The 15,289-nt window shown below is 38.5% G+C and overlaps 1 protein-coding gene across 1 annotated transcript in view; it reads right to left on the bottom strand.

The window, feature by feature from the left end:
- The window catches only part of TM4SF20 (transmembrane 4 L six family member 20), an 80,224-nt gene extending 65,252 nt beyond the window's left edge, over positions 1-14,972 (bottom strand). The window contains exons 1-2 of the transcript XR_012469378.1: positions 14,689-14,972; positions 8,916-9,053 (exon numbers count right to left, since the gene is read on the bottom strand). The gene's annotated coding sequence lies outside the window, so the exon portion shown is untranslated. The remainder of the gene's footprint in view (positions 1-8,915; positions 9,054-14,688) is intronic.
- Between the last annotated feature and the right edge of the window lie 317 nt (positions 14,973-15,289).

The raw sequence follows: 15,289 nt of genomic DNA, 5'->3' as shown, positions 1-15,289 counted from the left end.
GGTTAAGTGACTTGCCCAAGGTCACACAGTTAGACCATCATTAAGGGTTTGAGGTCAGATTTGAACTCAGTTGTTCTTTCCACTGTACCACCTAGCTTCCCCAGAGTAGATGGTATATAATAAATACTTAAAATATATTCTTTTGGGAGCAGCTAGGTGGTACAGTGATAGAGCAATGGCCTTGGAGTCAGGAGACCTGAGTTCACATTCAGCCTCAGACACTTAATTGCCCAGCTGTATGACCTTGGGCAAGTCACTTAACCCCATTGCCTTAAATAAATTAAATATAAGCACACACACACACACACACACACACACACTTTCTTTCTCTGTCTCTGTCTCTCTCCATACACCTACTTCACCCTGCCATAACCACTAGGTTCTCTCCTAGACTCCCTTCTCTCTCTCTTTTATTTCTCCTTGATGATCTCATTAGTTCATTTCAATTATGGATTCAATCATCATCTTGAAACAAGTAGAAACAAGATAACATTGTATATAGTAACAACAACATTACTTTAAGAATAACTTTGAATGACTAAGTCATTTTGACTATTATAAATACCCAAATTAACTACAAGGACATGTCTGTGTATCCAGAGAAATAACTGATAGAATTTTGTATAGAATGGTGTTACACACACACACACACACACACACACACACACACACACACACACACATATATATGTATGTATTTGTAATGAAAGGTATTTCTAGAGTGAGGGGGTAGGGAGGGAAAAAAGAGAAAATTACATGATAACTTTATCATGTATCATTTTTTTCTGTGCTTACATGCTATAGAAATGCTTATTTTATTTCTTAAATTCAGAATAAAATAAATAAATTTTTGAAAAGAAAAGAAATTAGCAACAGATTGCTTGCAGGGAAAGGGAGAATAAGAGAGAGGGAAGAGTTGAACATGTTATATTTAACATGTTATATTTAAGATGACTATGAAATATCTAGTTCAAGATGACCATCTGTCCTGGCAATTAGAGATAGCAGTCTGGAAGTTAGGAAAGAGATCAGGATTGAATTAATCAATGTGAAAATCATCTTGATAAAAATGATAATTGAATTCATTGGAACTGTTAAAAATCACCAGGTAAATAGTACAGAGTGAAAAGAGAAGCCCCAAGGGTCAGCATGTCTAGATCTCATCATCATCATCATTCCCCCATTAAACTTTTTTTTTTGCAAAGCAATGGGGTTAAGTGACTTGCTCAAGGTCACACAGCTAGGTAATTATTGTCTGAGGCCACATTTGAACTCAGGTCCTCCTGACTCCAGCACTGGTGCTCTATCCACTGCACCAACTAGCTACTCCCCATTCAAACTTCTTTACTAATATCAAAGATATCCCCATTCTCCAAGTCACCTAGGCTTCCAATCTAGATGTTATCCTTTACTCCTCACTTGCATCTTCCCCATCCCATCTGTTGCTAAGTTCTATCCATTTTAATTTAATAATATCTTTCATATATGTCTCCTTCTATCCTCTGACACTGCCAACACCCTGGTACAAGCTCTGAACTATTGCAATAGGCTGCTGGTTGGTCTCCCTTATTCAATTCTTTCTCCACTACAGTACATCCTTCATTTAGCTGAAAAACTGTTAATCCTAAAGTACATGTCTGACAATATCATGCTCCCCTGTTCTACAAACTTTTGCAGTTCCCTGGGGCCTCCAGAATCTAGTATAAAACTCTCTTGGACCCTTAAATATCTCTGTGATCTGGCTACTTTCTCCCTTTCCAATCTTCTTAAACCATTCAACCCTCCATATACTCTGAAATCCAATGACACTGATCTCCTTATTGTTCCTTATACCATATTTCATTTTCCATCTCCATAAATCTTCACCATCTGTCTTTCATGTATGGAATTCTCTCTCTCTCTCTCTCTCTCTCTCTCTGTTTTTGCAAGACAATGGGGTTAAGTGACTTGCACAAGATCACACAGCTAAGTAAATATTAAGTGTCTGAGAGCAGATTTGAACTCATGTCCTCCTGCTCCAGGGTCGGTGTTCTATCCACTGGGCCACCTAGCTATCCCAATTCATCCCCCCTTTATCTCTACTTCTGAGGTTTTGTGGCTTCCTTTAAGTCTAAGCTAAAGTTGTAACCTTTTAAAAAACCCTTTATTGATCCCCCTTAATGCTAGTGCCTTTCCTCTGAAGATTATCTTCAATTTATCATAAATTGAAGATAATTATTCTCAAACTCTTCAACAATGTCACTCTCTAGCACTACCTAACCTTTCCATTTGGCTTTATGGAATATTTTTCTTTCATCTAGAATCTTCCCCTTTGACACCTTTTCCATCTTTTGGCTGAGACTTGGCTCCCTCTGGATGGTACAGCCTCCTAGGTCTCCCTTTCAGGACTGGTTGCACCTTCACTACTCCTCTCAAATCACTGATTGAAGTAGGGAAGTTTCATACTTCTTGCTCCCCATTAACATTTCCAGGCCCTTTCTCTACCACAATCACTCAGTGGCCTTTTCTCCTTTGAGGTTCATTCAATCCCTGTCTACCACCCAATCAAAATTCTGATAGCTACTAACCCCTAGAATATGTCTTTTCTTTCCTCAATGAACTCAATGCCTGGCTCACAGTCTTTCTCTCCTCAGAGTCCTCAAACACTCTAACCTCATAGTTCCTCAATTTACTCGTTTCCCCTGACCTACTCCTCCACCCTACCTCAGCTACCCATAGAAGTAATCTTACCCTTGATCTTGCCATCACCCATAAATGCGTTACTTCCATGTTCATAAACCTAAAAATTCCTTTAATCTGATTACAATCTGTTATTCCACCTCTCCCACTACCTTGTAACATTCCCTGTGATCTCCAGACCTTCAGTTCTTTCCCAGATCATCCCCCCATGCACTAGCAATATTCTCCTTTTCAAATCCTGAGTCCTATATTTTCCTTTTCTCAAGTCCTTTGCTAAGATTTTTTATTGCAAATATTGCCTTGATAAGCCTCAGTCTTTGATTATATATTCCCCATATTTGCTACCCTCTCTCCTACTTGTACAGTTTTAAGGGAAGATCATGAGAAACCACACAGCTGTGCAGATGGTGATCCCTTATCATATCTGCTTAGTTGACTTTACTCTCCCATTCATCACAGAGCTTTTCCCAAATTTATGAATCCCTCCTATAGCCTTCAATGACTCCCTTTCCCCTGAGAACTTCATCTCATGTTTCAAAGAAAAAAAAATGAAGCTATCTGACAAATGCTTCCTGTTTCCCACTTCTCAATTCACATCACTCAGACATCTTCTGACACTATCTTGTCATTCATCCCTGTCTCATATGAAGAGGTAGTCCTTCTCCTTGCCTAGAAAAAGCCCTCTGCCTACACAAGTTTACATTCAATTTTTTTTCTTTAGGTTTTTGCAAGGCAAATGGGATTAAGTGGCTTGGCCAAGGCCACACAGCTAGGTAATTATTAAGGGTCTGAGACCGGATTTGAACCCAGATACTCCTGACTCCAGGGCCGGTTCTTTATCCACTGCCCCACCTAGCCGCCCCCATTCAATTTAATCTTTCCCAACCTACTTTTGTAGTATTCTTTTTTACTCACTTGTTTTCAGTCCTTCCCTTTCTATTGTTTCCTTCCCTTTTCTGTTTAAACCTCTTGAGAAGGCTATCTACAAGCAATGCTTGTGCTTCCTTCTCACTCCCTAGACAGTCTGACCTCCTCATTCAACGACAGCTCTTTCTCCAAAGTTACCAAAGATCTCTTGATTACAGAATTGAATGTTTTGCTCTCAGCCTTCTTGACCCCTCAGCAGCCTAGGACTCTGCTGATCATCTCCTTCTCTTTAATACTCTTACCTTGCTAGGTTTTTGCCTGTCTTACTGCTCTTTTTCTGTCTCCTTTGCTGGATCTTCATCCAGGTCATATCTGCTCACCAGAATCCCCAAATCCTGAACCCTCTTTTCTTTCTATACTCTTTCACTAATTGATCTTATCAGCAACCAGGGATTCAATTATCATCTCTATGCTGATAAGTCTCAGATTTACTTAGCTAGGTCTTCTCTCTGAATTTCCATACTCTCAACTCCAATTGCCTATTAGGCATCCCAAACTGTTGTCTCATAGACATTAAACATAACATGTGCAGAACTGAACTCATTATCTTTTCTTTCAACTCTTCCCTTTTCTGATCTAATTATTACTGTGGGGGCCACCATCCTCCCTGGATTTCTGTCTCAAAAGCTAAGTATCATCCTTGACTTTTCACTCTCTCTCATCCTTCATATTCGACCTATTTTGTTTTTTACCTTTGTAATATCTCTATGTCTCCTCCTCTACTCTGACATTGCCACTATTCTGGTACAGGTCCTCATCATCTCATGCCTGGACTATGCTGGTTGGTCTCCCCGCTTCGAATATTCCCCGCTCTTGTCCATCATCCACTCAGTTGTTAATCATCCAAATGATTAGATCTGACCTTATTCAATAATCTCCAATGACCCCCTCTCATGTCCACAATGAAATATATCATTTCTGTTTGGTTTTAAAGTCCTTCATAACCTGGTCTCCTTCTACCTTTTCAATGCTGTTGTACTTTTCTGACCCCCCATGTACTCTGAGACCCAGGGTCACTGACATCTTTGATGTTCCTCTGATGGGACACTACATCTCCCCATACCCAGGCATTCCTTATGTCTGGGGATATGCCTGGAATACTCTTCTTCCTCATTTCTACCCCCCCCCTTCCTTTCCTGACCTTTAAAGGAAGCTAAAAACCTTGCCTTCTTCAAGAGCCTTCTCTGATCCCTCTTGACAGTACTTGCTCTCTGTTCATCAACTCCAATTTATACTGCATAAATCTTTTTTGTATGTAGTTTATTTACAAGTTATCTTCCCCTTTAGAATGTGATTTCTTTGAGGACAAGGACTCTCTTTTGCCTTCTTGTTGTGTCCAACTCTTCATGACCTCATATTTTTTTTCTCTTTCTTTTGGATACAGATCTAGTAGTGGTATTCCTAGGTTATAGGGTAGGCACAGTTGTATAGCCCTTTGGGCACGGTCCCAAATTACTCTCCAGAATTGTTGGATTAGTTCACAACTCTACCAGCAATACATTAGTATCCCAATTTTCCCACATCCTTTCTAATATTTTTCATTTTCTTTTTTTACCTTATTGACCAATCTGATAGGTGTGAGATGGTTCCACAGAATTGTTTTCATTTTTATTTCACTAACCAATGATTTTTAGTATTTTTTCATATGACTAAAGATAATTTTAATTTCTTCCTTTGAAAACTGCCTGTTTGTATCCTTTGATCATTTATCAGTTAAGGAGTGATTTGCATTTTTACAAATTTGACTCAATTCTTTATATATTTGAGAAATGAGGCCTTTATCAGAGAAACGTTGTAAAAAAAATTTCCCCGAGTTTTCTGCTTTCCTTTCTAATCTTGGCTACCTTAGTTTTGTTTGTGCAAATTTTTAACAATTTAATGTAATCAAAACATTCCCTGATACTGTCTCTTGTTTGATCATATAGTCTTCACTTATTCATAGATCTGACAGGTAAACTATTCCATACTCCCCTAATCGGCTTATGGTATCACCATTTATATCTAAATTATGTAATCCACTCTGCTATACACTTCTGGTAAAATCTCGATTAGGATAACTAGAAATGTGGTGGGAGACCTTGGCTTTTTGAAGCTAAGGTCTTTTCCAAGGCTCAGTTTGACTGAGGCAACACCTATTCAGTGATTAAGGCTAGGGAAGAAATGAGATAAAGAACTGGGTATAAAAATAGTTTTTCTCTCCAAGGGTGACATGATATCATTCTCAGTCCATCATTGTAATATTCCCTTTCTCATTAATTATTAACCAATCAGAGTTGATTGAACACCTGCTCTTCCATGGACATATAAAATGTGAACCCACTGCCATTAGGCATCTTTCCTCTAAGAGAGGTCAAAGATCATCCTTTTATTAGTAAACACTTTTTTTTTAGTTTTTTGCAAGGCAAATGGGGTTAAGTAGCTTGCCCAAGGCCACACAGCTTAGGTAATTATTAAGTGTCTGAGACTGGATTTGAACCCAGGTACTCCTGACTCCAGGGTTGGTGCTTTATGCACTGTGCCACCTAGCCGCTCCAATAAACACTCTTTTAAAGGAACTTATTGAATTCCATAAGTACTTACTAGGGAAAGGCTCCAGATTAGGTTCAGGGGCATGAAATTAGAAAAAAGTGAAACAAAATAAAATGGGCCCTGGCCTCAAGGACCTCATGTTTAATTGGGATCTATACACAAAGAAATAAAAACAAAGAATATATAGATCTAGGAGCAGCTAGGTGGTACAGTGATTAAAGCACCAAACCTACAGTAAGGAAAGTCTTAGTTCAAATTCAGCCTCAGACACTGACAAACTGTATGACCCCAAGCAAGTCACCTAAGTTTGCTTCTTATTTCTTCTTCTATAAAATTATCTGGTTAAGGAAATGGCAAGTCATCTAATATCTTTGTTAAGAAAACCCCAAATAAAGAGTTGGACATAACTGAAACAATTCAACAGCAGCAACAACATCAAAATACAAAATTTCAAGAGGGAAAGAGTATTGACTACAGGAGGGATCAAGAAAAACCTCGGTTCAGATATAGTACCTGAGCTATGTCTAAAAAGAGTTGGGATTCAAGAAATGAAGAGAAAGTATATTTTTGTCAAGAAAAAGCATACAGGTATAGGAGCAAGAGACAGTTTATTACATCTATAATATAAGAAAGTAGGACAATATATGCTCTAATCATTTAGATATTGTTTTTTTGTTTTATTCAATAAGGCAGAATTTCTTCTGAATGAAGAAAATATGTTATCCCTAAAAGCAAGATTTAGAAGAGGAAAAAAAAAAAGAAAGTTATAGAGTAATGTTATCCCACACCTCAAGAATAGAACTAGATTGGCAGCATCCCAAATCATTTTTTCCTTTACCTCCAGAGATGGCTTTGGGAAATCTCAAAATATAGTGCAAATATACTTTATATCTATGTCTTAACAAATCTAGATTATAAAGATCTCCTGATCCCTCATTGTAACAATGTATATTGAGCATAAAGCATTCTTTATTCTATTCTATTCTATTCTTGTATGGCAAAGAATTGGAAATTAAGGGAATGTCCATCAATTGAGGAATGAATGAACAAGTTATGGTATATGAATGCTATGTATCACTATTTTTCTATAAGAAATCATGAATGGGGGCGGCTAGGTGGCACAGTGGATAAAGCACCGGCCTTGGAGTCAGGAGTATCTGGGTTCAAATTGGGTCTCAGACACTTATAATTACCTAGCTGTGTGGCCTTGGGCAAGCCACTTAACCCCATTTGCTTTGCAAAAACCTAAAAAAAAAAAAAGAAATCGTGAATGATTGAACTCTAGAGAAGCATGAAGCCAGTTACAGGAACTGATTCTGAGCAAAGAGAGCAGAATCAAGAGAACATTGTACACATTAATGACATTGTGAGTTGATCAACCTTGATAGAAGCAGCTCCTCTCAGAAGTTCAGAGAGCTGGGACAATCTTAGGAGGTCTGCTATGGACAATGCTATCCACATTCAGAGAAAGAAAAACAAAACAAAATAAAAACCCTAAGGAATCTGAATGAACACTACATTCACTTTTTAAAAATTTCTTTTATGCTTTTCTTTGCTATCTCAGGGTTTTCTTTCTTTTCCCTTACTCCTAATTCTTCATAAAGAAAATGAGTAACCTGTAAAGATGATGGGAAAGAGCACAATATTCTCCAGACTGTCACTGGGGGGAGGGTGGTTGGAAGGAAGGGTGGAAGAAAATTATGTAATTTAAAAATATGCATATACATATGGATAAATGTTGAAAAATTTTCATAGCATGTAATTGGAAAAATAAAATAAAATATCAATTGAAAAAAAAATAAAACCTTTTTTGAGCTCTTCTTTAAAAATGTATTCTTTATTGTATCATAGAAAATGATTCATAGTATCACCATGCCGGTTGAACATTCCTTGGAATGGAAAATATTCCAGTGAGTTGTAACTTTCAATCCAGAGATTTATGTATCCATTCTTATGGTACTATTCTGAGGACTTATGCTTACCTTGGAAGGAAAATGCATTTGACTTCATTAGACCAAAAAAAAAAGAAAGATGAAGAAAAATGAAATACCTTTTCACAATGTAAGGACTAACAAACTGCCTTCTGTGGTGGGAAGGGGGACCAAGATTATGGGGGAAAATTGTAAAATTGTAAAATTCAAAATAAATAAAATCTTTCTTAAAAAAAGAAATACCTGGGGGGGGGGGGGGGTTAGGTGGTGTAGAGGATAGAGCACTGGCCTTGGAGTCAGGAGTACCTGAGTTCAAGTCCAGCCTCAGACACTTAATAATTACCTAGCTGTGTGGCCTTGGGCAAGCCACTTAACCCCATCACCTTGCAAAAAAAAAAACTAAACTAAAAAAAAGAAATACCTTTCCAATATTCCTTTTAATCTCACTTTCATCCTGGGTACATATATAAATTTATAACTTCATGGTATTACCCTGATACCTTGGATTCCCACCCAGAAGGAAGAAGGTTAAGGTTGTTAAAAGGTAACTTTTCTTATTATATCTGTACCAAACAAATAACTCATGATAGGCTGGAAGGACAAAAAACTATTGTTGTTTGGTTGGATTTTTTTTTTTTTGCCCTTACATGTTGTGGCTTTACTTCCTTGTTGTATCCCCAGTTTTAGGAGCTCCTCTGCTCCTGTTCTTCCCTAATATCAAATTCACCCTTCTATCCTTAGAGGTCAGGTCCCAGACTTCTCAAACTTGGGGTTCCTGATAAGGGAACCAAAGATTGGCACTTCTCTTGAAATTCTCTCTGTCTCTAGAAGATGGGATTCATAAACTACCTTCATTTAGCCCCATGGTTCTCCTCTCCCAGAGATACAAGATGAGAGCATCTACCACCGCCATCTATTTCTTCTTGGACTGGCTTGGAACACTGAGTCCAGAAACTCAGAATAGAGAAACTCTCTTCTCCTCTCTGGCTGGGTGGAAGAGAACAATGCAATTACTGTGTGTTCGCTCCAAGACAGCCCCTCCATCCCATTCATGGTTCCATTCTCAACTCTACTACTCTCTGGTGTGTCTTTCACAAAGAGGGGATAATGCAAAAAGGGCAAGAAATGGCAAAAGTCTACAATGAAGCCCCTTTGATATTCCACCACAGTGGGGGGTATCTATCTGTATCTATCCAAGACCACTGATTTATCCCCACTTGATGTGAAAACTTCAAAGTATTAAAGAAAATTCACTAAATTGTACAGGAACTCCCTTGATCAAATCCCTCCATTAAACAAAGGAACATTTATTAAGGCTGTAATATTATGCTAGGTATTGTACTAAGCACTTTACAAGTATTTTCACATTTGATCCTCTCCACAATCCTGGGTGGAGGGAAATTTTATTATACCCTTTTTGCAGTAGAAGAAACTGAGGCAAGAGAGGTGATACAGTTAGTATGTGAGGTCATTTTTGAACTCAGGTCTTTCAAAGCAGTGAAGTAGATAGCTTAGTGAATAGTGTGTTGAGCTTAAAGTCAAGAAGACCTGAGTTCAAATCTTGCCTCAGTCACTCACTAGCTATGTGACCCTGCACAAGTCATTTAACTTCTACTTGCCTTACTCCACTGGAGGAGGAAATGGAAAACCACTCCAGTGGATATCTCTACCAAGAAAAGTTCATACAAAGAATCTGATACAACTGAATGACTGAACAACCTCACTGATTCCAGGCTTTGTCACCCAGCTGCCTCTTAACAGCTAAGAAAAAGATCCTATTTTGTACACAGACTCTGAACTATCTCCTAGGTAATTCTCTAGGGATATCTTCCCTGAGCCCCTGCTGCTTAAGTCACATAAACACCAAAAAAAGATCAGACAGAGCTCATTAGGAATGAAAGACAATAATGATGGAACCTCAGTGACAAAACTGGCTAGATGGCCTGGGATCCCCTCCAGTCTAGACTTAGGTTTTGCTACTCTTCCTATGACCTTTATTCAACTTTGCTCAAGTGAACCGACAAATATATATTAGTTCAACAGTGTGGAAAATTTCCATCTCCCATCTGGATTCAAAAATGAAGATTCATCACTCAAATTCTCAGCTTTCTAGAAAGCCATGACTGCTTCAAAGGTTTAGAAAAAGGTACTTAAGGGACTCAGCATTATTTGTATTATCTTGGATAATGGTATCAGAGAGTTTAATTCTAACTGGGACCCTTCATGGATATCCTCTACTTGAAGTACTTTGAAAATTGAAATTAAACTGGGATTCTTACTAACTTTCTCAGGTGAGAGAACTCTGCTTGAATCAGAATGAGTGTGGAGTGAGGAGCACCAGCCGCAGAACCTGCAGCAAGAATCTGGGGAAACCAGCCTGTACCTCCAGAGCACAGCCCACAGACAGTAAGGGGGTCAGAGGAGAATGCAGAAAATCTCTGTTCTCCCTGGGGCAGGACTCTGCTGTTTGCCCACATGCAGATTCAGGTTTCAGTTTGACCATCCATACTAAGATAGTAGGGGTCCTCCTCACAGCTGCAGGGCAGAGGGGAGTGCCTGTGGTCTTTTACATATCAAAGCACAGGCAAGAGAGCATAAGTCCTTGGAGGAATAAAGGTCCCAGTGGGGTGTTCCAAAATACCCCCCAAAGCTGTGTCCCAATAATACTCAAAAGCTCAGGAAGCACCCCCAAACCAGGCACCTGCTGGAGAAATGAGTAAAGAGAGAAAAAAGAGGAACACCATTGAGAAATTCTTTGTCTATGATCCCAATAAGGATCAAAATACTCAATCTGAAGATGAGAAAGTACAAGCTCCTGCATCTAAAGACTCCAAGAAAAATGAAAGTTGGGCTCATGCTAATATAAAAGAAGAATTGAGAAAAAGAAATGAGAGAGATGTAGGAAAAACATGGAAAAGAAATCAACAGCTTAGTAAAGGAGATCCAGAAAATGCTGAAGAAAATAACATGTTAAAAACCAGCATAGAAGGGGCGGCAGTGGATAGAGCACCAGCCCTGGAGTCAGGAGTATCTGAGTTCAAATTCAACCTCAGATACTTAATAATTACCTAGATGTGTGGCCTTGGGTAAGCCACTTAACCCCATTGCCTTGCAAAAAAAAAAAGCTAAAAACAAAGCCAGTATAGGTCAAATGGATAAAACCATTTGAAAAGTTATTGAGAAGAATGCTTTAAAAAGCAGAATTGGCCAGATGGAAAAAGAGATAAGAAAGCTCTCTAAAGAAAACAAATCATTCAGATGTAGAATGGAACTAAAGGAAGCTGATGACTTTACGAGAAGTCAAGACACAATACTTCAACACCAAACAAATGAAAAATTAGAAGAAAATGTGACACATCTCATTAAAAGAACAACTGATTTGGAAAACAGATTCAGGAAAGATAATTTTAAAATTATTGGGATGCATAAAAGTCATGATCAGGAAAAGAGCCTTGACCTCATTTTTAAAGAAATCCTACAGGAAAATTGACCTGATATCCTAGAAGCAGAGGGCAAAAATAGAAACTGAGAGAATCCACCAATCTCCCCTGGAAAGAGATCCAAAAAAAATCAACCCCCAGGAATATTATAGCCAAGTTCCAGAACTCCCAAGTCAAAGTGAAAATATTACAAGCAGCCAGAAGGACACAATTCAAATATTGTGGAGCTGCAGTCAGGATCACGCAGGACTTAGCAGCAACTTCATTAAGGGCTTCTAGGGCTTGGAATATAATATTCTAGAAGGCAAAAGAGCTTGGAATGTAACTGAGAATCAACTACCCAGGAAAAATGAACATCCTCTTCCAGGGGAAAAGATGGACTTTCAATGAACCAGGGGAATTTCAAATGTTCCTGTTGAAACAACCAGAGCTGAACAGAAAGTTTGACCTTCAAATACAGGACTCAGGTGAAGCATAGAGAATGGAGCAGAAGGGTAAAATATGAGAGACTTAATGATGATGAACTGCATGTATTCCTGCATAGAAAAATGATACTGATAATACTTATATGAAACTTCTCATTTAATAGAGCAGGTAGAAGGAGCTTTTATAGATAAAGCACAGGAGAGAGTTGAATTTGAAGATATAGTGTGGTATAAAAATGGAGTCAATGACTCAAAAGGAAATGAACTAGGAATAAGAGAAAGGAGAGGTGGAATAGACTAAGATATTACTTATAAAATTATATATACATATATATGTATATATATATATATATATATATATATATATATATATATATATATATATATATATATAGTGTGGACTGAGAAGCACCAGCCATATATATATATATATATATATATTACAATGAGCTTTTGCAATGATATAGAAATGATATAGAAGGGGGAAGGCAAGGAATAATGAGGGAACCTTCACTCTCATCAGAAATGGCTCAGAGAGGAAATAGTCTACAAACTCAATACAGTATAGACATCTAGAATAAAAAGGAGAGAAGGGGGAAGGGGGAAGGAGGGGATGTGGGTGATAGAGGAGAGGGTAGATCATAGGGGAGAATAGTCAGATACAACACATTTTCTTTTTTAATTTCTTGCAAGGGGCTGGGATTGGGTAGCCTGTCTGAGACCACAGAATAAGTGGTTATTGGGTCTCAGGGGTGGTATGTGGGCTTGGAGCCTCTTGGCCCCAGGGCCAGTGATCAGTCTGCTGTGCCGCTCAGCTACCCTACAGTACATTTTAGAAGAGGGACAGAGTGAAAGGAAAGAGAAAACAAAGTATATGGTAGTGAGAAGGAATGGATGGAGGGGAATTACAATCAGCAACAGCAACAGTGGTAAAATATGGAAGCAACTTTTATGATGGATTTATCATAAAGAATATGATCCACCCAAGACAGAGCTGATGGTATCAGAACACAGACTGAAACACAATTTTTTCTCTTTCCTTTATTTGTCATAAGAGTCTATAGTTTGGGGGGTGGGGTATTATGTTTGCTCTTAAACAAGAGTATTTTAGTAATTATTAAAAAAATCACTTGTACAAAAATATTCATAGCAGCTCTGTTCGTGGTAGCAAAGAATTGGAAATTAAGTAAATATCCTTCAACTGGGGAATGGCTTAACAAAATGTGGTATATGTATGTGATGTAACACTATTGTTCTATTAGAAATCAGGAGGGATGGGAATTCAGGAAAGCCTGGAGGGATTTGCATGAACTGATGCTGAGTGAGATGAGCAGAACCAGAAAAACATTGTACATCCTAACAGCAACATGGGGGTGATGGTCAACCTTGATGGAGTTGCTCATTCCATTAGTGCAACAATCAGGCACAATACTTTACTTTTCTTCCTTAAGGATATGATTTCTCTCTCATCACATTCAACTTAGATCAATGTATACCATGGAAACAATGCAAAGAATAACAGACTGACTTCTGTGGGGGGTTGGGGGGAGGGAAGTAAGATTAGGGGGGGAAATTGAAAAAATTCAAAATAATTAAAAAAATAACTTTTTCAAGTCCTGAAAAATAATGCCATAAATTACATTCACAGGGGGGCAGCTAGGTGGTACAGTGGATAGACCACCAGTCCTGGAGTCAGGAGGACCTGAATTCAAATCCAGCCTCAGACACTTAAAAAATTACCTAGCTGTGTGCCCTTGGGCAACTCACATAACCCCATTGCCTTGCAAAAAACATTAAATTCACAGGTCCAGAATTCAAAACATGCCTGGATATTAGGAATGAATATGGTATTGCTCTGAATCAACCTAACTGTGACCATGTTTTCTGCAGGCAATAGAGCATTTCTATAGGTTGTCCTAATGCAAAGTATTTTTTAGTTCTAAATGGGCTTTTCCTTACAAGCATTTTATAATTTTGACATTATCTCCATCATGCAACTGATAGAATATTAGAACTGGAAGGAGTCATCTAAATTGCCAGATTTTATAAAGGAAGAGATTGAGGACCAGGGAAACACAATCATGAAAAGAGTTTGTGTAAGAGTTGGGAGTAGGACCCAAGGGTCTACACTCATGGCCTAGGGGACTGGCTATGGCATTCCAGCTTGCTGACTATCCCAGTAGACAAGGGTCACTCCAAAGGATAGAACACTGGTCCTGGAGTCAGAAAAACCGAGTTCAAATCTGACCTCAGATACTTGACTCTTACTAGTTGTGTGACCTTGGGCAAGACACTTAATTGCCTCACATCCAGAGTCATCTCCAGTCCTGATTCACATCTGGCCACTGGACCCAGATGACTTTGGAGGAGAAAGTGAGGCTGGTGATTTAGCTAGCCTCCCTCACTCAATGAATGTGCTTGTCATGGTCCTCTTTGAGAATGAAGGTCAAATACCAACAACAGGATGAAAACAATATTAAAAAGAAAAAAAAGGTAGAGTGAGAGTTGGAGGAGAGAAGAAACATGCATATATAGAGCTCCTCCTAGGTATCAAACACTCAGGTTCACAAATATTATCTCATTTAATCCTCACAACAATCCTGGGAATTAGGTGCTGTTGTTATCCTCATTCTTATAGATGAGGAAGCTGAGGCAGATGTCAGTTAAGTGACTTGCCCAGGATCACATAGCTAGTAAGTGTCTGAGGCTGGATTTTAGCTCAGTTCTTTCTGACTCCAGACCCAGGGCTTTACTCACTGCAGTGCTCAGCTGTCTGTCCTGGGCATCCAACATTACACAGTCTCCATCCTTCACAATCATCTGCCCAAGATGAAGTGTTAGAACCTTTCTCTGGGGCCTCTGTCTTCCTCCAGTGATGGATTTGATGATCTAATGGATCTCTTCCCTGTTTCACTCCTCTCTACCTATGACAGCATAATCAATACCTTAATATCCAAAAACATTTTGAGAAAATAATGGGAAGAGGACTCAGTCCTTTTGAAGAAAGCTGTTTGTTAGTTTGTACCAAACATACTCTTGCAGTATCCTTAAAAAGAGAGAGAGAAAATTTATTCAAGCCCAAAATGAAGTCCACTTTACAGTAATGTGAACACAAAGCATGAGTGTATTAGTCATAAATAATCATTATTGAATCACAGCATCTTATGACTAGAAGGGGTGTTAGGAATCACAGAGAGAGCCACTCCCTCATGGTAAAGATGAGGAAATTGTAGCCCTGGAGATAGAGCAACAGTTATTCATGGTGGCCCATCTATTTAATGACAAAGCTAGGATCCAAATAAGATGTATATCCAGGTCTGTTTTCTAAGCTGAGTAGTTTATAGACATATATTTTCAT

This window comes from Macrotis lagotis, chromosome 6 (assembly GCF_037893015.1).
Source record: "Macrotis lagotis isolate mMagLag1 chromosome 6, bilby.v1.9.chrom.fasta, whole genome shotgun sequence".
NCBI classification, from domain to species: domain Eukaryota; kingdom Metazoa; phylum Chordata; class Mammalia; order Peramelemorphia; family Peramelidae; genus Macrotis; species Macrotis lagotis.
Note: the sequence above shows the minus strand (reverse complement) of the source record. Positions and strands in the feature narration are given on the sequence as shown.